We start from the raw sequence: 24,448 nt of genomic DNA on the forward strand, positions 1-24,448 counted from the left end.
CTAGTGGGATTAAGGGAAGCTTTAAATTTAAATGCTTAAAAATAAGGGGTTTTGCAGGGAATGGCTGGAGACTTCAAAGATAACATTCCCCATGTCAGACTGTCATGCTATTTTTCTTATCATTTAAACAGCCATTAAAATGTTGTCATCCAGACCACCAGATTGCAGTCCCAGTGGGTGGGAGTCTATTTTTAGAGCTCCGCTTTAATGAATGAGTGGTCAGCAAACTCTGATTCCCAGAAATCTCAGTGAAGGAAACTTTGAATATGGTCAAAAGGAATATTATTCAGAGGACTTAATAAGCTGCAAAAACAAGAGATCCAACTTTACTCCTTTGTCTCTCACAAAACTTAGTCCTACATATGGCTTTTTGAAAACAGGATTCAGTTTGATATCTGTGCTTCAGTTTTCCTTAACAACATACCTGGAGCCACAAACTGAGGGAAGTAAGAGAGGTTTCTTTTTTATACACTAGATTGTTTTTACAGAAGTGGCTAGTTAAATTCTGCTACAGGGATCCTTTCCCCACATGTGTTGGAAGAAATGTGATGGTTACTCAGGAAGACCTATATCTCTGGTTATTGTGTGGTATAAAAAGTAACCACACCAAAGGCTCTGAAAACAAGGTGAATTGGATCCAGATTCCTAATGCAATCCTATGCATGCCAGAGACAAGATCCATTTTGATCAGGCAAGTGTGCATAGGCTTGTAGCCTAAGTGAGTTCCATTAGCTCCCATTGGAATTGATGGGGAAAATTAGCTATGAGTTAACTCCCATTTATTTCAATGGAAACTTTGTGCAGCTATATGCAGCCTCTTCTGCTACACATTGGGTAGTCTACTACTATGGTTGCGACCTGATAGTAAATCCCATGGGTCTCACTTCTGTGTACACACGCATGGGATTGCACTTTTAGTTTCCCATACTTTACAGTCTAGAACAGTGGCAGACTTTGGGCTTTAAAATTTCAGTGGCACCCTGGGGGACACCAACATGTCGGACCCCCTGCCTTGCGCCTTCTGTTGTTCATCATTGTGGCAGCATCCCCTGTGGCCTCGTGCGGGTGAATCAGTTGTACTCCCCTAAATCCACTGCTGTCTAGAATTTAGACCCTAAGCTTCATCATGGGATGATCCCATGGGATGGTCATTGATATTTACCCCTCATATATTTATAAGGTACAAAAAAAGGCAAAGGACCCCTGGATGCTTAAGTCCGGTCAAAGGCGACTATGAGGTGTGGTGCTCATCTCACTTCAGGCCGAGGGAGCTGGAGTTTGTCTACAGACAGCTTTCTGGGTCACGTGGCCAGCAGGACTAAACCGCTTCTGGCACAACGGAACACCGTGACGGAAACCAGAGCATCCAGAAACGCCATTTACCTTCCTGCCACAGCAGTACCTATTTATCTACTCGCACTGCTGTGCTTTCCAACTGCTAGGTTGGCAGAAGCTGGGTTAGAGCAATGGGAGCTCACCCTTTCGCGCAGATTCGAACCGCCGACCTTCCAGTCGGAAAGCACAAGAGACTCAGTGGTTTAGACCACAGAACCACCCGCTCCCACCTGCTCTTAACCATCCAGGGGTCCTTTATCTTATCTTTATAAGGTACAATAATATATACATGTACATAAAGATACAGAATCATAGAATTGTTGAGTTGGGAGGTAGCCCAAGGGTGATCTACGCTACATTTTGCTTTAAATGGGAAATTATTATTTCATATACAATGTCCATATTTCCTAATAACAAAGAAAATACAACTGCTAATGCTAAACTGAAATATTTAAAAGGAATGAATAATGTCCGTAAATTTTAGCTTGTAAGCACAATCAGTGGGTAAAGGCACATCTGAGAAATAAATAAGAATGTCCTTTTCTTTGAAAAATGTATTTGAAACATGTGTGGAGTAATAAATAACCGACCATGCAGTTTTGTTTTTTTCTTGCTTTAGCTGGTTAAAATGTTACATGTGTTCATTATTTAAATATGAATGTAAGCATGGGGGGGGGAAGGAACCCCACAAGACCATGAGCACATAAGTTTAACATGCCCTACACATGTTTGCTTTATTTTAATTGAAAACACTACCTTCTGCCAAATAAACTGCTGATTCATCAAACCATCTTGATTCGTCCAGGTACCCATCTCAGGATCAGATTCAGAGCAATGCTATATTTGGTGTGATAAATAAATATTATTTGGCTGTTCTACAGCACCACAATGAATGAAAGAGATCGCTGCTCTCATTTGAGATCCCCTTTAGATAGGCTTCCATTGTCCCAGTTGCAGTAGCTCCCGTGATTGCTCTCAAAAGCAGCCAGAAATTGTCTAAAGACATTGTGTGGCCCATTTAGGTGTTTCCAATGTCACTGGTAACAACCAAACAGACAAGGCACCTTCCAAAGGGCCGGGCATTGCCTGCATAGTTTGACTGCCTTTGACTGTGGAAGCAGAACTTAGCTATTGTGGCCACTGATAGCCTTGACTTTGCCTAATCCACTTCTGAAACCATCCACCTTCGTGGCCACTGCTGCCTCCCTTGAGAGCAAGTTCCATAGCATAACAGTGCGCTGAGTGAAATATCTTTGTATCTTGCCTTTCCAGCTAAGAGCTCAAGGTTCTGTATGTTTCCCTTGGCTCCCTCTTTTATACTTGCAGCAGCCCTGTGCGGTAGGACAGGGTGTTAATATACAGTATGTGCATAAGTGGCCGTTCTTGTCAATAGACTGCAAAGGGAGGTGCACAGGGGGCCCACATGCAGTCTTTGGGGTCTGGGAAATCCGGTTGGCATCCCTGATCCCTACAGTTGTTGTCCTGCATGTGGGAATGGAGTGCCCCTTCTCCAGTGGAGTTACAGGGGGGGCGCTGGAAAAACCCCAGCATGGATTTCTGTGAAAAACGAATGCTTTCTTCAACATCTCTGTCCCGAACCATTGTTAATAGAGAGCTATTGGGGAATAATTCACTGTGATTAAAACCTACACCTGTCCTTCAAAATGAAGGCTTCCCCCCGGCATCTGTGTGCCCTCACCCCACTTTAACTCAGGGTGTTTCCCTGGTCAGTTTGGTCATGCTTTTATAGAATGGAGCAGTTTGGGGGCACAGGGACACTCAAGATGTCTTCAAGATCTGACTTGGGCATGTGAAAACCTCACCTGACCCATCACTATGCGCCTTGTAGTTCAGGAAGTCCAGAGCACCGATGAACATCCTTAGCACCAGGCATACCTGCTTCACCCCTGACCTTCCTGGAAGGACTGAGGAGAGCTACGGTCAGCTCATTTGGCCAAATGCTCCTACAGTCCTCCTTACAAACAAAGCCCCTCCTATGGCCTTCTTATCAGCAGGAACCATGGAGTCCTGCAGTAGCTGCCAGCACTCTCAGCTTCCTTACTACCAAGACACCCTCTTTCAGGGTTCAAACTCTGCTTTGCTGCTTTGCTGTTGAGCCATATTTGTGAGTCAGTCATTAGGATGATGTCAAGCAGACTAAATTAAGTTACTGAACTCCGAGAGAGAGAGAGAGTTTTCTTTTTTTCCTGTTACTTTCCAGTTGGGGTGATTACTATATTTATACATATGAACAGACTTCTAAAGAAACTTGCTAAATATAGCCAGAACAGTAACAGATTTTCCTCACAACAATGTTGCCAGTATTGGCAGTCACCATGTGCTTACACACTGTACGAGGGTTTGCACGACATTTTTAGAGGGGGGCGGGAACCCGCTTGTTTCGTAAGAAGTCTTTGGCCCCAATCCAAACACTTGTGGGTCTATCGGAAAGCTGTGCACACACGTCACAGGAGCAATGAGTTATTAGGCAGAGTCGGCTGTCATGACCCCAGAGGCCAGCAATGACCAAAGCCAAAGGTTGTGGTGTACCCAATTAAGAAGTCGGTCTAAGTTCTTGACTCTAAGCCTGATGCTGTTGACCACTGAACCCAAGGCTGGTAGGCAGGGCCCACGAGACCAGATCCCACAGCAGCGGAGCCAGAGCTGGGATTCTCATGGGCCTCCTCCCATGGAACAAAATGGCTGTGTCGCTAACAACTTACTTCACCAGTCCAACAGCACAGGGAGCACACCAGGGCAGGAGGCCAGGGAGTTCAGATCTGCCCACCTGTAAGTCAGAAGGTTGACCCTCTGTGGTGCTTCAAATGGCGGTTGGAGTCTAGGATATGAGGACTGGAGGCAGAGGCTCAAAAGGCCCCAGCCAACTTCTAGCCTTTTGCCAGAGCAAGTTGCACACCCTGTACTGTTGCAATATCTAACCATCCAGTTTGTGTCTTTTGTAAGACACAAACAGGATGGGGCAGGATAGAGAGAAGATCACTGGTGGGTCGTGTCCCATGTACATTTGCAGGAGAGAAATGGTATTTGCATTTTCTATCTCAAGCCCACCTCTCATTCCGCTGCCCTTAATGGCATCCAGAATCTGTAGCCTGGGGCAGCCGCCTCATCGTGGGACTGGCTGCCTCTGCCAGAGCCTCACCTACAGCAGAGTCAAACAGTTATTGCCAGCATAATAACCCGGGCAGGAGCAGTAGGGAAATGGTGCCCTTTTAGGGCAAAAGATTGTAACTGTAATGAACATCTTGGGGGTTGATGATTACTCATTTGATGCTGTAGACAAACCCAAAACAGAGAGCTTATTTTTATTATAACTCTTAAAGCCAGATGCATGTTTTCCTCAGCAGTAAGTTCTACTCTGATCAGGGGAACCTGCCCTCAAGTTAGTGTGCCCAGGATTAAAGCCTTAGGCTCCTTTTACAAATGATGCCAAGAATGATTTTCTTTATTTCTCACACAACAGTGAACACAATTAATGTATAGTATAAGAAGAGTTACTATGTAGAACCTATAAAAGTTGCTTAGAATGATGAGGTGAGCAGACGTGGCTTTTGTTATTGTTCCTTTGAACAGATGCAGTCTGCAGGATCATTTGTTGATCACTATCTTTATTAGAGAAAATCTAGCATTTGTGGACTCCTGTTATCCCCCGGCCAGGGTGTGTGGCCTCTCTTACACAGTAAACTTAACAAGAGTGGTATTTTTAGAAAGGTTTTCTACAGAAGACTGTTTCTGAGGAGCAACAAGAATTACTCCCCCCCCCCTTCCTGCTACGAGTGCCGTAAATGCTGATCAGCCGTTTGGTAGGCACACAAACAGAATGAATGGAAAGGGGAACTTTGCTTGAGGTGACATAGCCTTACCTAAGGAATTTTTTTTATTTACATCTACTTAATGTTGATTAAAATAAAATAGATGTTCATAGAATCATAACATTGTAGAGTTGGAAGGGACCCCGAGTGTCATCTAGTCCAGCCCTCTGCAAGGCAGGAATCTCAGCTGAAGCATCCATGACAGATGGCCATCCAACCTCTGCTTAAAAACCTTCAAGAAGGAGGTCCCACCACCTTTTGAGGGAGTCTGTTCCACTCTTGAACAGCTCTTACTGTCCAAAAGTTATTCCTGATGTTTAGTCAGGACCTCATTTCTTGTAACTTGAAGCCATTGGTTCAGGTCCTACCCTCTGAAGTAAAAGAAGCCATGCTTGCTCTTTCTTCTGCATGACAGCCTTTCAGATATCTGAAGATGGCTATCATATCTACTCTTTTCCTGGCTAAACATACCAAACTCCCTCAACCGTTACTCATAAGGCTTGGTTTCCAGACCCTTGATCTTCTTGGTTGTCCTCCCATGCACATGTTCCAGCTAGTTAATATCCTTCTTAAACTTGTGGTTAATTCATAATGAGATTTCCCCCCCCCCATGTATATCAACTTTCTTTTCAAAAAGAAGTAAAAAAGCCAATATACCATATATTCCGGCGTATAAGACGACTTTTTAACCCAGGAAAATCTTCTCAAAAGTCGGGGGTCATGTTATACACCAGGTATGGTTGTGGGGGTCACCTGAGTGTTGCCCTCCACAGCAATAAAGTCCAATGGGAAGCTCTACACTGTAGTTTGATATAAGAGGGTTCTTGATGGTGCGATGAGAAACCTCAGTTTGCGAGAATGGAAGATAGGTGAGGACGGACCTTGGGAACATGGGGTCCTGGGTCCATAACCATGAGACACCAGCATTCTTCCTAAAGAGTCCAGGTTGTGTTTAGATAGGATGAGGGGGGCTGGGCAAAATGAGAGGCTTCCTGGGGCCTCAGCAGTCAGTGAAGCTATTGGTCCATATGCCTGTCATTCTTATTGGCTATTATACAGTGGTGCCCCGCAAGACGAATGCCTCGCAAGACAAAAAACTCGCTAGACGAAAGGGTTTTCCGTTTTTTGAGTCGTTCCGCAAGACGAATTTCCCTATGGGCTTGCTTCGCAAGACGAAACGTCTTGCGAGTTCTTGCGCGTTTGTTTCCTTTTTCTTAAAGCTGCTAAGCCGCTAAGCCATTAATAGCCGCTAAGCCGCTAAGCTGTTAATAGCCGCTAAGCCGCTAAGCCACTAATAGCCGCTAATAGCCGTGCTTCGCAAGACGAAAAAACTGCAAGACGAAGAGACTCGCGGAACGGATTAATTTCGTCTTGCAAGGCACCACTGAACTGCACTCCCACTATGGTTCTGTGCCTGTCTTCTCAGCTCTTCTTCTTTGGGGACCATAAAAGGTAAAGGCAAAGGGACCCCTGACCATTAGGTCCAGTCGTGACCGACTCTGGGGTTGCAGCGCTCATCTCGCTTTATTGGCTGAGGGAGCCGGCGTACAGCTTCCAGGTCATGTGGCCAGCATGACTAAGCCGCTTCTGGTGAACCAGAGCAGCGCACGGAAATGCTGTTTACCTTCCCGCCAGAGTGGTATCTATTTATCTACTTGCACTTTGACGTGCTTTCGAACTGCTAGGTTGGCAGGAGCAGGGACCGAGCAATGGGAGCTCACCCCGTCGCAGGGATTCAAACCGCCAACCTTCTGATCGGCAAGTCCTAGGCTCTGTGGCCACAGCACCACCCGCGTCCTTGGGGACCATAGATGAGGATTAAACCCGGGAACTCATTTACTAAGGCAATGCTATTCCAGGAGGAGTTATGGCAGTTGGACCTCTTTGGTACTGGGCTCTGGAGCCCCCAATACATGGAAAGGGAAGGGGAAATTGGAGGTTTCTACTTCCTGAGACCCTGGAGAACCTGGGTCTTCCTTCTGTTGGCTTCTGTTAGCACTTTTGATCAGGAGGTCCAGCCACCTCTCACTTCTACTATCTTATTGTTGGCAGCAGAGCCCTTAAAGCACAAGCTCTGGACATTCCTAGAGGATAGGAACAAACCAGCACCCCCTGTTCCACACTGCATTACCCTTTTCCATGAAGTAGTATGCCATGATGCTTGAAGTGCCTTCCATTCTTCCTTGAACATAAGGATCTTGTTGCTGTCGTGTTGCCTCTGCTTATGGTGGAACATAAGAACTTGATGACTACATGGTTCCAGCTTCAGACCTTATGTGGTCACCAACAATGAGCTTGTATCATAGGACCACCTTGAAAGTCTTGTGAAACCAGCTGCAGAGGGGCCTCGTGTTGAAATCCTCGCAACACACAACAGGCCTGTCACTTCCTTGGCTGATTCCAGTTGCTGGATAATTACCTGCGCTGATAACAAGCAAAGGTACAATAGTTCATGATAAACATGCTGTCAAGTGACAGTGACAATCCATGTGCAGGTGCAACAGTTTTCATTCAAACCCCCTTATTTCTCCCTTACAACAGATGCCTCAGAGAAGAGATTCAGCTTCCCAAAATTCCCAAATAAGGATGGGGTGGGAATCCAGTGAAAGCAAATCCCAGTGTGGACTCATCCATCTGCAGTGCTGAGACATACATGTTAGATATAGTGGGATTTTAAAACAGAAGCAAAACACATTTTATTGGAGATCAGGAAATGCAAGGGAAGAGTGAAGCCTGTGTTTTGGGGAGCAAGACACCTTTTACCAACTGCTTTCAAAGGTTTGCCTTGCCCCTTTCCCACTGGTAATGGCAAGAGGTGAAGGAAGCTGGCTGTGTGCGTATGGCGCATGCCAGCCTGTATGTGCCTGGTCTGTGTGTCTCAGAGTGTGTGCTATGAGCCTTTGTGTGTGTGTCTATGTATGAGAGTGCTATGAGCCTTCTCTCTCATTTGCAGTGGAGACCGAGTTGGACAGTGAAGGAAGGAATACCCGGTGTGGTGTCTAGTACCAGCATCTGCACTGGGGACGGAATTGGGAGCAAGGCTGGGCTGGATAGTGAGCCAATAAGTCCTCCGCCCCCCACCCATAATCAGAACCCTATCCTCCAGTGACAGTCCCCATCATATGTTGATGGAATAGGAAGGCAGGTTCTCTCTACTGATCCCCAGCCAATAGATGATCTCAGGAACAAATTATTATTTTTCCCAGGATACATTGTGCATTTAAGAAATGGTTTTTTACATACCTTTTTATTTTTTTATTTTTTTATTACAAAAATAAGATTCCCCGAGATGAGAGTGACGGCATGTCATTAAGACTCGTCACTCCCAGGGGGACTTGTTTTGCTTCCAGCCCATGCCAGCTAGCTGCTTGTAGGCGGTGGTAATTATTTTTTAAAAATAATGAAGGCAGCCCTCAGACCACCTCCTAAGGTTTTTCTTATTTATTAAAAACCCCTTTAAACAAAATGTGCATGTTTAAAAGGATTTCTGCATATATTTTTTATAAAGACTGCACAGCAATGGAACAGGGCGAGCTTTACTCCAGTAATGAGTGGAACCAGGACCAGTCAGAATTTGGCCTTGTGCCCAGCTCGACTGCCCACTCACGCTTCCCTTTAAATGTTATTCCACACCCTTGCTTTTATACATATTCAGAAAAGACCCATTTGGATCATCGTGTCTAGTTGCACCCCATGCGTAGCATTTGTCACCGTCCCATTTTCTGAACTGATGCCATGTTCTTTTTCAAGGCATGAGTGACATCACCATGCTCACATTTTGGCTTGGTTCCTGAAGAGCTCTCTTATTGTCAGTGAAGCTGTAATGAGGGAATGGTGGGGAACCACGAGGTTGCGAGGAAGGGGCTTCATCCAGTTCAACGTTGAAAAATACCAAGCAAATATTGTGGGAATCCTAAGTTGCCTGTGCCTGCAGTTTACTCAGCACACAGGGTCTACAAAGGACAGCGCCATCCACTTTCCCCTCTAATTAAAAGACCTGAGCCTTCTCTACATGTTATAGAGGAACAGGCAGTTGGCTTGAGAGAAACTACGCAAAGCATGACATCCTTCTGGACTCCACTCTATTTCTATCATACTTTGGTGAAAGAGCTGCTATTTGTCTGCTCAGTGTGCATTCCAGAAGGGCTTTAACAAAGGACCTCCCCGCTACTGTTATTGCGATCCATGGCAGACTAAGCTATGGAACTGAACTTTCCTTGACAACAGCCGATGAAAAACAATGAATAGCTTAGTCAGCAACCACAGTTCCCGGTTCCACAAAGAAGGGTCATGTACAATTCAAGTGAGTAAACCGCAGTCTTGGACCCCTGATCATATGGGTCCGGGAAATGTAAAAATCAATGTTCCAAAACAGAAGAATCAAGCTGGGATCAATGGAGCACTGTTTAAACTTTGGCTCATGCCTCTTCAAAGAAGGCTATCTTTAAAAACATTTCCCTTCAGCTTTGACGTTAAGAACCTTGAAGATAGACTCGGAGAGGGTCCAAATGCAATTTTCCTGTTTCCTTCTCAGAAATATTTTTAACAGCCTAAGGGGGAACGTGATCTGCAACTGCTTTGCGAGGTGTCAGAGAGGAGTGAATGCTAATGGGGGCCTCTGGTCTCAGGCTCATAGGAGGTTTAGAGCATGCATAAGCTTAAGAAGGTGATCTTTTCCAACGTTTAGAATTGAGGTTTGTAATCTTAAGACTCACTGGAAGGACAGATCGTGAAGCTGAGGCTCCAATACTTTGGCCACCTCATGAGAAGAGAAGACTCCCTGGAGAAGACACTGATGCTGGGAAAGATGGAGGGCACAAGGAGAAGGGGGCGACAGAGGACGAGATGGTTGGATAGTGTTTTCGAGGTTACCAGCATGAGTTTGACCAAACTGCGGGAGGTAGTGGAGGACAGAGGTGCCTGGCGTGCTCTGGTCCAGGGGGTCACGAAGAGTCGGACATGACTAAACGACTAAACAACAACAATCTTAAGACTATAGTGTTCTCTTCTCATTTCTTCCCGATACAGTGGATTACAGGACTATGGTTAATACCTGAAACATATAATAGGCGTCAGATGTGATTTGTCATGGGCTCATGTAAGGTTTGCCTTTAAGCAACACAGACACTGCGTTCAAACTGCATTCTGGGGATCCATGACTCATTGGGGATTCCTCAAGAACACATGATGGCCACCACTACCAATATTTCTCCACAATGTGCAACTACAGGATGGGTCAAGTGTTTCCTAGGGTAAACTCTTGGCACATGTGAGACATACGTGAAATGCAACAGCATTAGCCAGTTCCACATGTGTACTGAGTGGAATCATAGAATTGTAGTGGGTGCCCTAAAACATGTTCTTGCAATGTGCAGGGGTTGCGTAGCATATTAGTCAATGGGAACAGTGTAGATTATGGTAGAATGTTCTGAAGACCACCACTGCAGCATTGGATTTTAGTTGAACATAAGTGGATAGCAGTAAAAGTCCAGTGACTTCCATCTCTTTCACTGATCCTTGCTGAGAGCTACACCTGTTATTTTCCAACATCAAATAAACTGAGTTGGAAGGTCTGTTTTCACTGAAGCATAATATATGAAGATGCCATGAAAATGTTAATGATTCAGAAGTCTACAAGGAGGACCATCACCTCCCTCAGTAATGGGGAAGCAAGCACGAGCTGACTATAGAGCTGGCAAGTCAAAGCAGCCTACAGTAGGCAGTTTAACATTCAGCAGCTTGTGTAATTATGGTTAGTGCATTCATCCTTAATACCCATGGAGCTAAAATCTCAAGCTTACCAGGCAGTGGTGAAAGTGGGCAGGAGCAGACAACTACAGAGCACTGAAAAAATGTTTCCCAGAAAAAAACATCTCACCCATGTTAATCTCCAAGTTTAACATATTGGCTTTAGCAAAACGTGTACGCAGTGCTGCCAATTTGATAGACCTGATACAAGGTTAAGGGGTTTTATGTTCTGTTGATTTCAGAGGGAGAAGTTTAATCGTAAAGTAGCTTTTCAAGTGACATGTGACAGAGGACTTGTGGAATGATGACAAGTCTCTGGCTTTGCTCATGGGGGGAAGGGCTGTCATGCTTTTCTTCAGGCCAGAGGACACTGACCTGCCATCACTCTCAGATTCAGAGGAAAAGTCTCTCAAAGCACCCTTGACTCCTCAAGTTTTGCAGGAGTCAAATATTGAAAAATAAGGAGAGGGTCCTCCAACAGTCCTGCAGGTCCTTTGGGGAGGTGGAGCTTGCAGTAGCACAGGCCCAGCCAACATAGATAAAGCTTCAATTGGATCTGGGTACTTGTTGAGTCAACAGCTTTTATAGCTGCTCTCCAAGGTCCTGTCTTTGAATTCCTGACTCAGTCCCTTGACAGGGCACTGCTGGCCTTTCCCAGTGAACCCTGAGTTCTTACAGAAGAGGACACTGTTCACATAGTAGAATTGCTAAGGAGCTATTTAGCTGTAGGTCAAACTACACTACATTATTTGCACATTTATTAATTTTAGGAATCAACCTCCCTTCAAAGAGAATCCTAGGGTGGTTTACACCACCTCAACAATACAATATAGTGGTACCTCAAGTTACAGATGCTTCAGGTTACAGACGCTTCAGGTTACAGACTCCGCTAACCCAGAAATAGTACGTCAGGTTAAGAACTTTGCTTCAGGAAGAGAACACAAATCATGCTCCGACGGCGCAACAGCAGTGGGAGGCCCCATTAGCTAAAGTGGTACCTCAGGTTAAGAACAGTTTCAGGTTAAGAACGGACCTCCAGAACTAATTAAGTTCTTAACCAGAGGTACCACTGTATGAAACATCTTCTAAAGCCGTACCCAAAATTGTAAAAGAGCAATGTAAGAACAGCAATAAAGCAATGAGGGGCAGGGAAGAAAGAGGTATTTCCAGTGCCACAATGAGATCAGTTCAGGTGCCAGGAAGACCTCCTTGCAGATAGCATTTCACAGTTGGGGTGCCATTATTGAAGCCCTTTCACTGGCCACCAAGACCCACTACATCACAGATGGTGGAGGAACCCACAGAAAGATCTCTGACCAAGGTTTTAGTTCACAGACAGGTACAGGTGGAGACAAGTGAGATGTCTTCAAACACATGTTGTTCTTCCATAAGCAGAAATGGAGCCAATTGTATTTCTGAAATGTGCCATTGAGTTCTTCATCCTGGAGAGAGGAAACAAGAGAGAGTGCATCACTCCCAATTTCCCTTTAAATGGCACCTTGCCCCAGACCATGTGTGGTCATTTTCCCAGTTTAACCAACTCTGAAGCTGAGGATTAACCCCCCCCCAAAAAAAGATCACCACCCTGTTGAAAACTGGCTGATTCAGAGTGGTTGCTAGGTCTCTGTAGAACACCCAAAAGATCCTGACAGAAAAGGTGACATAGAGACACTGAGTCAGGCCCGTCTGTGCCCAACTATTCTTGTTTTGTTTCTACAGTGTTTCTCTTCTTTTTCCACTTGAAATGAGAGAAAATGACTTTCTCTGTTAGCTGCCAGCAGCCATTTGTTTTACATTCTGTTATTCACTCTATAACTAGTTCAAGCTATTGACTCTTCTTCTGACGCTGCTCTTTTTTCCTGACTTTTACACAGGTTATTAGAGGTTAAGAGACTTTAAAAAATGGGAGGGTGGGTTTGAAAGGAATTGCTTTAAAGTACTGACTTTTAATATTAGCCACAAGCATATGGTTAAAAAGCAAAATTATTGTTGGGTGCTAAGCATCAGTACCAAATTAAGCGGAAAAAATAGTTGGTTCTGGAACCTATTGATGGCATTGATTTCCTTGGGCTTTGATTCAGACCCACAGAAGAGAAGAATTGAGTTATTTTGTTTGGGGTGGTTTTTTTTTAAGAGAACAAGAAGTTCTGGTTTTGGGAGAAGGAAAAATTACTCAAGGCATACCTTCACTACTAACCTGTTACTGAGATAATGTATCTGAAGAGCTTAGAACACCTGAAATGCAATTATTAAATATTATTAATAATGTTGCTGCTACTGCTCAGTCAGTAGAGAATGAGACTTTAAATGTCAGGGTTTTGGGTTTGAGCCCCACGTTGCACAAAAAGATTCCTCCATTGCAGCGGGTTGGACTAGATGACCCTTGTGGTTCCTTCCAGCTCTACAATTCTATGATTCCATGACTGCCACTGGCCAATAAAGGATGATTTCCATTATTCCATTGACGAACTGGTAACTTGAGTGTGCCATCTCTGAGCTGCACACCTAGCATTTTCCAACCCAGGCATGTCATAACAAATGACACTTGGTGGATGAATTTGTAGTGGATGGAAATAAGCAGCATATCTTAACTCTGTTTTGCCCTGCATTCTGGCTCACAAGGTTCTGGCAGTATCTGTAGATGGCACAGAGCTTGAAAGCTTCCTCAGAATTCAGCAGCTCTCTCCAGATCTCTTACACTTTGGTAAGGCAGTGAGAACAACAACAACAACAACAACAACAACAACAACAACAACAACAACAACATTTCTATCATTATTCTATAATGTATTTATACCCCAGGGGGACGCGGGGGACGCGGGTGGCGCTGTGGGTAAAAGCCTCAGCGCCTAGGGCTTGCCGATCGTCAGGTCGGCGGTTCGAATCCCCGCGGCGGGGTGCGCTCCCGTTGTTCGGTCCCAGCGCCTGCCAACCTAGCAGTTCGAAAGCACCTCTGAGTGCAAGTAGATAAATAGGGACCGCTTACTAGCGGGAAGGTAAACGGCGTTTCCGTGTGCGGCTCTGGCTCGCCAGATGCAGCTTGTCACGCTGGCCACGTGACCCGGAAGTGTCTCCGGACAGCGCTGGCCCCCGGCCTCTTGAGTGAGATGGGCGCACAACCCTAGAGTCTGTCAAGACTGGCCCATACGGGCAGGGGTACCTTTACCTTTTACCTATTTATACCCCACCTTTTTCCCTGACAGAGACTCAAGGCAGCTTACAGATAAAATAGGAATGGCTAAAAACCTAGGGTGGGAAAAAGAATAATTAAACATTTATAGAATTAACACAGTATCATTTGTTAAATATTATATATATATGATCTATTAGAAACATACAGATAATTACAATAAAAACAGCACAGCACCAGCCCTTTTGTTAAAAGTAGTCATTCCCCAAAGCCTGTTGGAATAAGAAGGTCTTCATATGCCAGCAGAAGGACAACAAGGGAGCCATTCTAACTACTCTAGGGAGGAAGTTCCAACGTCTGGGAGCAGCCACCACCAAGAAGGCTCCTGGGAATGAAATTATGCAAATTAAATCCATTAACAATGAAACTGGAGATGAATGTAAGTTCCTAAATTCTAGGCAGGACAGAATGCTGGGAGGGTGGGAAGAAGGAGATACAAGTTCTTAGAGCTGGGTAAACCATGAATGGAGCAAGCCTTCAGGTGCTGTAGTGGCAGCAGGCAGGGTTGGCTGTTGCCCAGACAAAGCTGAACTCTGACCTGGAAGCTTTTATATGGGAAGCTAAGTGGTTGATGGAGTCACTCTGGAATCGAGGAGAATATCACAGCCACGTGTCAACCTCGTAGCTCACCACAAGGGAAATTAAAGACAGATCTGAAGGTTCCCAGTTCCAGTCTTGGGACAAATTGCTTCAATCTGCGTGACTCTTTTAAAAAGTGTGGTCCATGTCAGCTTTGGGATCCATAGCAGGAGTTGGGGGTTGGAAAGAGAAAAAAACAGTTGCCCATTCTCACCAATCTAGTCTCTATGCAATGTCAAAATTGCCAGTAGTGACTAGTATAGAAGTTTTGTTTTCTCTTGTCTACTGTCCATTAACAATCAATGAGAGTAAACACTGTCTAACTCAATTATTTGTGACCTGGGTCTGAATTAATTCAATTCTACAGTGGCAGAGAACCAACTGTTAGAAACCAATGAACCATTTATCCCCACCGAGAAAATAACTCTTGTGCAGTTATTAGTTAAGGATGGACAGGGGCCTGATTCCTCTTCCTTTGGCAAACAGTGTTTCATGGAGTTGGTGTGGCTTTATGAGATTTCTGGTGCTGGCATATTAGGAGAACTTTTGCTCACAGACGAGAGCTATACAAGAATTTACAATGGTTTAAACAGATCAGATTTAAAATCTGGTATGCTGACAGAAAACAAACAAACCCCGCGGTTGAACATCTTGGGGCAAAGGGCAGTTCCAGAATTTGATAATGTATATGTAATACTCCATTTGGAAAGAATATCCACAGATGTAAAGGAGAATACTTCACTACCAAGTGTGAATGGAATGACTTGCTAACAATAATATGACCGCAACTGGTTGCCGCAGCACATCTTCTTTGAAACAGACAGTGACATGGGGAAAGTGAACAGGACTGATATTGTTGTTGTTTAGTTGTTTAGTCGTGTCTGACTCTTTGTGACCCCATGGACCAGAGCACGCCAGGCACTCCTGTCTTCCACTGCCTCCCGCAGTTTGGTCAAACTCATGTTGGTATCTTCAAGAACACTGTTCAACCATCTCGTCCTCTGTAGTCCCCTTCTCCAACATTAGGGTCTTTTCCAGGGAGTCTGCTCTTCTCATGAGGTGGTCAAAGCATTGGAGCCTCAGCTTCACGATCTGTCCTTCCAGTGAGCACTCAGGGCTGATTTCCTGAAGAATGGATAGGTTTGATCTTCTTGCAGTCCATGGGACTCTCAAGAGTCTCCTCCAGCAGCATAATTCAAAAGCATCAATTCTTTGATGATCAGCCTTCTTGATGGTCCAGCTCTCACTTCCATACATCACTACTGGGAAAATCATGGCTTTAACTATAAGGACCTTTGTTGGCAAGGTGATGGCTCTGCTTTTTTAGATGCTATCTAGGTTTGTCATTGTTTTTCCCCAAGAAGCAGGTGTCTTTTAATTTCGTGACTGCTGTCACCATCTACAGTGATCATGGAGCCCAAGAAAGTAAAATCTCTCACTGCCTCCATTTCTTCCCCTTCTATTTGCCAGGAGATGATGGGCCCAGTGGCTACTGATATACATAGAGACAATTGATCACATTAAAGGCTGGACAACAGCTAAAGAAATTACTCAGTCCAAGTGATTTTGTTTCATTCAGCATTGATGGAAAAATACTCATGTTTAATGTAGTGATCTGCACATGCTCAGAAGCTTGGTTTCTTCCTTCAGATTGGGGCAATGCATAATGTAGCCAAGAAGATATTTTGGTGTGTAAGATATGGAATGTAGCATCCTGGGATTAGATGGTGTCCAGTTTTTAAAAAGCTAACAACTGTGTTTCTCCCCTATCAAAACAGGTGGTTTTTCCATGCAAATATCTGAGTTGGGCCCTTAGGCACCTTTTTGTTGGGATGTTTGAGCATGAACACATTTGAGTTTAGAACCTCCATTTTAGGTGTCTGAAACTGTGATTTCTGAATTTGAAATGAGATTTCTTTGATTTGTTACATACATCTTTGGAAGGATCTAAAAAAGCAATCCTGTGTATCTTTACTTGGAAGTAAATTCCGCTGTGTTCAACAAGGCTTAATCTTTCTAGCAAGTGTGTTTACAACATTTTTAAAATGACTGTTTTATAAAACAGCAATATAAAAATTTAAAATGAGAAGCTGCTGGAGGCCCTCAAGTATTTCCTTGGTGGTTGTCACTCTTGGATATCAGAATTCCTATGATGCTGCTTATGTTGAATGTTGGCTTCTAGTCAAGGGTATCTGACACTACAGTGGTACCTCGCAAGACGAATGCCTCGCAAGACGAAAAACTCGCTTGACGAAAGGGTTTTTGGTTTTTTGAGTTGCTTCGCAAGACGAATTTCCCTATGGGCTTGCTTCGCAAGACGAAAACGTCTTGCAAGTTTGCGGTGTTAATTAATAGCAACTCATGTTGCTGTACAGTGGTGCTTCACAAGACGAAAAAACTCGCAGAACAAATTAATTTTGTCTTGCGAGGCACCACTGTATTAAAAGAAAAATCAAATGCTAGCAATGGCTCCTAATGAAATATTTCTTTGATTTGTGACATTCATACCACAACAGCTTCTAGAAGCACACATACAAAAAAATGTGAAATTCAAGACTAGGTAAGCCAATTCTGTTGAGTTGGACAAGGAGTGAATTAGTGATTTTGTGGTTTGACCTTCATATGGTACTTCAATCATGGCAAAGTTTGTTCTCCCTCTGTCCAAGAGAAACCACGACTTCCCACGCAACATGTCATTACCATCACAATAGGACCTGCTTGGTAAGAGCATTTGGAACAGATCTTTAACTTTAAAGCACTGTTTGAAATCAAGGCTTCCTTCCTGTTGCAACTTAACTTTAAAACAGATCTGTTTGCCTTTGGCACATAGTCTCACCTTTTCATTCTCTGCATTTTCCTTTCTGTTTACTTTGCTTTAAAACTGAGAATCATTGCTGTGCTGCTGTTTTCATTGCAATAATTAGAAATTATAACAAAAAGTGAAATATTTTCCAAATGGCATAAATTATTTTAAACTTTCATGTTTAGGCAAAAAAATTCCTTCCAGTAGCACCTTAAAGACCAACTAAGTCAGTTCTTGGTATGCATGCACACGAAAGCTCATACCAAGAACTGACTTAGTTGGTCTTTAAGGTGCTACTGGAAGGAATTTTTTTGTTTTGACTATGGCAGACGCGGGTGGCGCTGTGGGTAAAAGCCTCAGTGCCTAGGGCTTGCCGATCAAAAGGTCGGCGGTTCGAATCCCCGCGGCGGGGTGCGCTCCCGTTGTTCGGTCCCAGCGCCTGCCAACCTAGCAGTTCGAAAGCACCCCCGGGTGCAAGTAGATAAATAGGGACCGCTTACTAGCGGGAAGGTAAACGGCATTTCCGTGTGCGGCTCTGGCTCGCCAGATGCAGCTTTGTCACGCTGGCCACGTGACCCGGAAGTGTCTGCGGACAGCGCTGGCCCCCGGCCTCTTGAGTGAGATGGGCGCACAACCCCAGAGTCTGGCAAGACTGGCCCATACGGGCAGGGGTACCTTTACCTTTACCTTTTATGGCAGACCAACACGGCTACCTATCTGTTTCATGTTTAGGGTTAGGGTTAGCTAAGGCTGAGAGACATGGCAATGCACTCCACAAGCACTGTTCCCTTGGCATTTACAAAACAGAAACCTCAAAGTTTGCAGCACAGTCCTAATCATGTCCACTCAATGAGGCTAACTCCCAGATAAGTGGAAGTAACTAGGTAATTAGTAAATACCCTTACAAATTAGCATACTTCTATGTAAGTATACATAGATTGTTTGTGCTGCAAGCAATATTCCTCAATTTTATTGGATGACATATCTAATATTGTTCTAATAACGTTAAACAGGTCAGTGTAGACCCAGCCCAGGGCTGGTCTCCTTCCATTAAAGGGTCTTGCCTGAATATGGGAGGCGTTTCTACACCTTCCCCCCACCCCCCAAAAAACCCACCCCAAGTGTTCCCAATAGCTGCTAGGAGCCACAAACTGTTAAGTGTCAGCTGGAAAAGAACATGGGAAAATGGGGTAAAATGGGGGAAGCATCGTTAGGTGATTGGGTCCTGCCCAGCCCTATATATTTTAGGGAGGAGCAGATGGTGAGCTGGCTAGACCCTAGAACAGGAACAGTACTGTTAATGCATTAACAGTTTGTGGCTCCTAGCAGCTATTGGGAACACTTGGGTTGGGTTTTTAGGAGTGAATAAAGGCTAATTAATGCATGAAGAGGTTAATACCACAGAGTAAGCTGTCCTGCCAGGCTTAGCCTAGGCCATAGGGAGAAACAAGGTAATCTAACCTCTGTTCCCTCCCCAGTCTATATGTGAACTCTGTGAGAAGCTCTGACCAGCTGCCTCCAGCCACGTGGCTCTAACAATCCTCTCTTGAGTTTGTATACCAATACCAGTAGTTTAGGAACTTTCACCACTTTGTTAGCTAGGTTTTGCTACCTGCACAACTTTTTCTGAATGCTGTATGGAAAAGCATATGAATCTGACCTTTAGAGAGTTAGTAAGGAAACCATTTTTAACTTTCCAAATGTGTGGTCTTTTTCTATGCTAGGACAAGAGGGAAACTTGGGAAGAAACTTGGAAGGGCATATTTTAAAGGTCTATATTTCCTCTCTTTACTTTGTTGCATGTTTTGTAATTTTAAATTTCTGCTGGTATTCTCTCTCCAAAGAGTACTTGCCCCAAACTTCGATCTTGGTATTGAGACATTCTCCTTTTATACCTATTTTGTTTTCTTGAATCAACAGATAGTCTATCATTTTGTTTTGGGTCCTGCTTCCTCAAAAGGCAAAATAGGGCAGACACCTATTCTCCCTGACAAGGTTCTCCCTGATAAACAGGGACAGTTGGGGTGTATACAATGCACGCAACACGCAACTAGAAGTTATAGCGATGGCTCTGCTCCACCCCACAGCTGGAGGAAGCAATGCTGTCAAATACCAGGATGCTGGATTATGTTCTCATAATCAAAGGATGGACCATCACTGAAGGTGGACCAGAGACCATCAGTAGCTTAGCTTTTCTTTTATATCTAGCTGAACAGGCCACATTTTCCGGCATTTCTGATGGTAACTTTGATGAATGATACAGAGCTGTGAGCCTGTCAGTACTTGCAGAACAGAGTATGGATATAAGGCAGGATTTCTACTGAATTATTTGCTTGTCCCTGACTGTTGGAAATATATGGGTCAGTTGTGGCAACCTGGCATAATGACCACTTTAGGGATAATGTCGACTGCTCCTGTTTTATAACTGAGTTTTACAGTGTTGGATGTTTTGTGCTCAAATAATGTGTTTGTGAGCTAAAAACAAATTACTGTTGCTATACAAGAGCTTCCTTTATTAATATCTTGCATATCTGATACAGACAGACATAAGAAAATAGATGATAGTGCAAATATGTTTTAAATTATAGAAACGTTTGTGTTGGCTTTGAGTTCGAATGATATCCCGTATAAATGATGAGAGGTTAAGGCATAGCCTGGAGCTGAACTCTGTTAAGAGATGGAAAACCTAATATAGCTCATATAGTACAGTCAGATGGATTTATTCATAGTAATGTTTTACAAAAGCCTTCAGTATTACAGGACCTGATCCTACATCTATTAGGGAGCTCAAGGACTTACTACCATGAACAGACATCAAAAGATCTGCCTAGCTCTTTGTCAACTCACAGAAACACATTTTGTGTGTATGTGCCTATATATACTACTAGATATTAGGACTGTTGGCCAAATAAAGATTTTTTTCAGCTAGTAATCGGGTTGAAGCAATTAACTGCCTATGAATTAAGTTTGCATCAATTAGCCCAAAACCACAAACAGAATTTTAAAGTTTCCTCTTTTTGTGTGTGTTACAAATAATCTTACAACATGGAATATTAGGCATGTTTTTGTGAGTTGCACACAAATTGACCATTTTGTTTTGTTTTTCTAAATTGCTATGATTCAGCAGGCATTCCGCAACCAAAATTTCCTTCCTGGAAAGAATCAAGCATGCCCTTCAAGAGACCCATAATTTGTGCTTGTTATAGGCTCTGTTGTTAATCAAGGACAAGTTTTAGCTTGAGCTGATGAATTGTACCAATTGATCAACCACACCAAATCTCTAACTCTAAAGTTGTTGGTATACATGTGTACCTTGTTAAAGCAATAGTTTAGCAGCTCAAGCTAAGGAGAATTATCTAACTTCTTCAGGCCAGGAATGATCTCCTATTTTTAAATGTATTATCATTTACAAATGCTTATAAAAGCACAAGTTGAATTTTAGTTTATATGTCAAATTTCCTATAGATATCTTCTAAGAAGAGTGAGAATTGGGAGAGCAGCATTCTGCTTGCTTTACTGAAAGACAGTGCTGAGTTTGGTTCCATTATTCATACATGACATTTCCCATCACTGGACTAAACTAGGTCGCCTTCTTCCCCATAACTCTGTGTATGCGATAGGGATGCCAAAGGAATTCATTCTTTGTGAATTACAATACAAACTCAATCATTTTATTTGCATGTGTTCTTTCCAAAGCTAACACCATACTCAAGGTGGCTTACAACATACAGATTTTTTTATAACTACAAACATGACAAAAATAGTTATAAATAATAATGGCTGCTCATCGCCTTCTGGGGGGGGGGTGACATTTGCAGTCCCTCCCATTCCAGCCTTGTTCCCCATGGGGCTTCCAGCAGCAGCTACAGGACAGCCACCTCAGTAGACTGATGCACTTGGAGAGGCCACAGTCCTTGGCATGACCTTGATGCGGTTCCAGCCCTCCAACTGGAAGCCAGAATGGATATACACCCAACATCTGAGCCAGAGTTCCACCTACACCTGTAATCAATAAAGTTGTGGTCGTTCTTCATTCCAGATCATTGTCCGCCTGTGTTTGTGTACTCTCACTTCACCATAGAATAAGAGCAGAGAGGAGAGTCACTGCAACAGGGACTGCAAGCAAAACATCAAAAAGCACTGAATGAAATACCCCAGCCCATTTTGTGAGAGGCCAAGATGCATTTTATGCAGATTTTAAATGAAAAAATCAATTTAATACAGAAACTGGAGAGAAGTGACTTAATAATGAACACATGTGAAACTGACAGGGATAAGAAATAGACTTTTCTATTCTTAGCACACAGTGTTCTAAAATAACTTTGGCTCATGGGACTGTCTTAGCAGTAAACACTGGGGTTGTCCAATGCAAAAATTCACCTACTTCTGAATGCTCAACATATTTCTGCCAGCAACAACCAGCTCCCTACGCTTTATTAAATAATGTCGTAATTCAATGGTTAAGCAATAAACCTTCATTGTCATGTGACATTTGTGAAATGGTACGCCTGTAATCAAACATTCAGAGAAGCAAATCAACTACTAGGATTTCCGGTCCAATAGTGTGAATAAAATGAACTAGAATCTTTTCTCAATTGTATTTTTTAAATTAAAATAAAACATGTTGTTTTGAAACCCCGCTTATTTCTACTCCTAGCAATACTAGTTAGTAAGAACACGTGCAGTTTGAGCAGCCTGCTGCGAAGGGATTCAGGGAGATAAATTATTGTTATGCTGGGTTTTGAAGACAGTGCTTGCAAAATGTAAAATTAATGCTCACCATTGAGCCAAAATCAAGCCCATTGTATCCATGCCATTTCCTTGTTCTAAGTAAGGAAACTCCCTTGACTCCAGCACTTCAGAGTAAGGGAAATCACAGTATAGGATAAAATGGCCAGCTGGAGTTATAAGGAATTTACCATGTTTAGTCAAATTTCAGCTCTCATCCCCATTCTTTAAACCACTGCAAAGCCACTGCATCTGACTTAGAGAACAAAAGAACAGTGGTTATAGAGTCTGACATGTAAACATCATAATCTGAAGCAGCAAAATTTGGTTGGGGAACAACCAAAGTGGCTGTAGCGACTGGAGAGCCGCTCTTCCAATAGCATTCCTCCCACAGTGGGGGAGACAGACCTCCTACTTTATGACTAATATGTGGGGAAAGGAGATGATCAGACATCTATGGGAGGAACAGACAGCTGGAAATGCATTGACCTTGCATTACGGATAGCTGCTAAAGGAAGAACTGGGTTTAACTGATGCTTTGTGTTTTTCTTGCTTTGCACCAAGATGTAGGTGATCACATTCTTGTCTTTGGGCTTCATATACTAGTTATCCAGCTCTGCTTAAAAATGATACCTATACCTCCTTCACACTTTTCTCCTACAGGCCAAACAGCAGGGGTGGCTCATCCTGATTTGCCGCCTTAGGCTAAACGGCAAGGTATTCCCTCCCCCCCCCCCAAAGCTTTGTATACCAGGGTTGTGTGGCTGTGGTGGCTGCGGCACCAGCTTCCTGCAAGATCTAGTGAGATGTTGCCAGATGCTATCGCCACATGGCCCCAGTGGTGGCCGGGACGGGTGGAGCAGCTGCTCCATGGAATTTTGCTGCTTAAGTCAGCTGCTTTAGCCTAACTCACTGGTGGGGCAGCATGGCAACCAGGGACTTATATAATAGGGATAGCCAGCTGATGGCCTGGGGCACCTAATATGGTCCTCAGAGATTTTAATTTTTAATTTATTTTGCGGTGTGTGTGTGTGTGTGTGTCTAACACTCACCCAGGCCTCCCCCATTCCACATACTGCATAAAATCTGACCAGACCAACAGGTGAATCTTAATTCAACACTGTCCTCCCCTGTACCTGAAAGGAGTAGCCGAACCTAGAGGGCACAAGGCAGTCTCTGAGGCGAACAATGAACAAGCCTTGCGGCCAAGAGATGTTGACAAGAGGCTGGAAGAAGGGTGGTGAGCTCGAGCGGAATGGTTGGGAGGCCTGTGACTGCCTTCACACATCTGCTGCTGAGGCAACAACTTCACTCTGTCTAACGGTAGGGCTGGCCCTGCAGCCTCTGATCTGACCAGTCCTCCTTTTTTGTAGCTTAGGCAAGGCAAGCCAATGGTAGCCAGCCGTTGAGGGAAAGGCTGCTCCTGAAAAGGATTTCCTACTGTATTCAAAGGAATTTACTCCCATGAAACTGTAGAGAGTTTTATTCGAAATCATTTACTGGCATGTTTCCTTACCTTACTTTTACAATGCAATAGTAAACAGTCCTAGGATCAATTCAGCCGCACAGTGGTGGTCTCTGCTCTGAAAGCTCACAAAATGCACAGGAACCTTACTGTAATGTATAAATATGCCAGTGTCTAATGGATTTATGCATGAGACTTGCAGTGACTTAAGTACAGAGGAAGCAATCTAGGAAACTCTTTTTATACCCAGTTCCTACCTGTCTGCAAGCCAAAGTTGGTCATTTCCGTCCTTAGCTATGCCACCCATCAGGCAAAGCCTAAGCTGCAGAGGAACAATTGAGTGTTAGAAGGCACTTCTGATTGTTCCTATGCAAACAGGGCACCTTTTCAATTTGGCGCCAAATGCAAGCCTGCTAGGACCCTTCCCACAAGCCCACTGGGAATAGCTCCACTTGGGTTGGAGTTCTTAAGTGGAATTGATCTCTGCCACAAACCCTGCTTCCTTTTCAGACACAGCTTAATTCAAGCCACATCTGCAAAGGAAGAATATTGCTTTGCAGATATAGCCTAAATCCAAATCACCTGCAAAGGAAGAAATTAATTAGGAGAGCACTCCCAATTCCTCCCTTTGAAGTTAAGTCAGCTGACATCAAGTGACTGACATGGTGGTGGCATCCCAAGTGGTGTGTGGGGGGGTGTTCCCCACCATGGTCTGTATGCTCAAAATACACTGGGACTGTTTAAACCTCAAAATTATTAACATGTGATTA

The sequence above is a fragment of the Podarcis muralis genome, chromosome 12 (assembly GCF_964188315.1).
Source record: "Podarcis muralis chromosome 12, rPodMur119.hap1.1, whole genome shotgun sequence".
NCBI lineage: Eukaryota > Metazoa > Chordata > Lepidosauria > Squamata > Lacertidae > Podarcis > Podarcis muralis.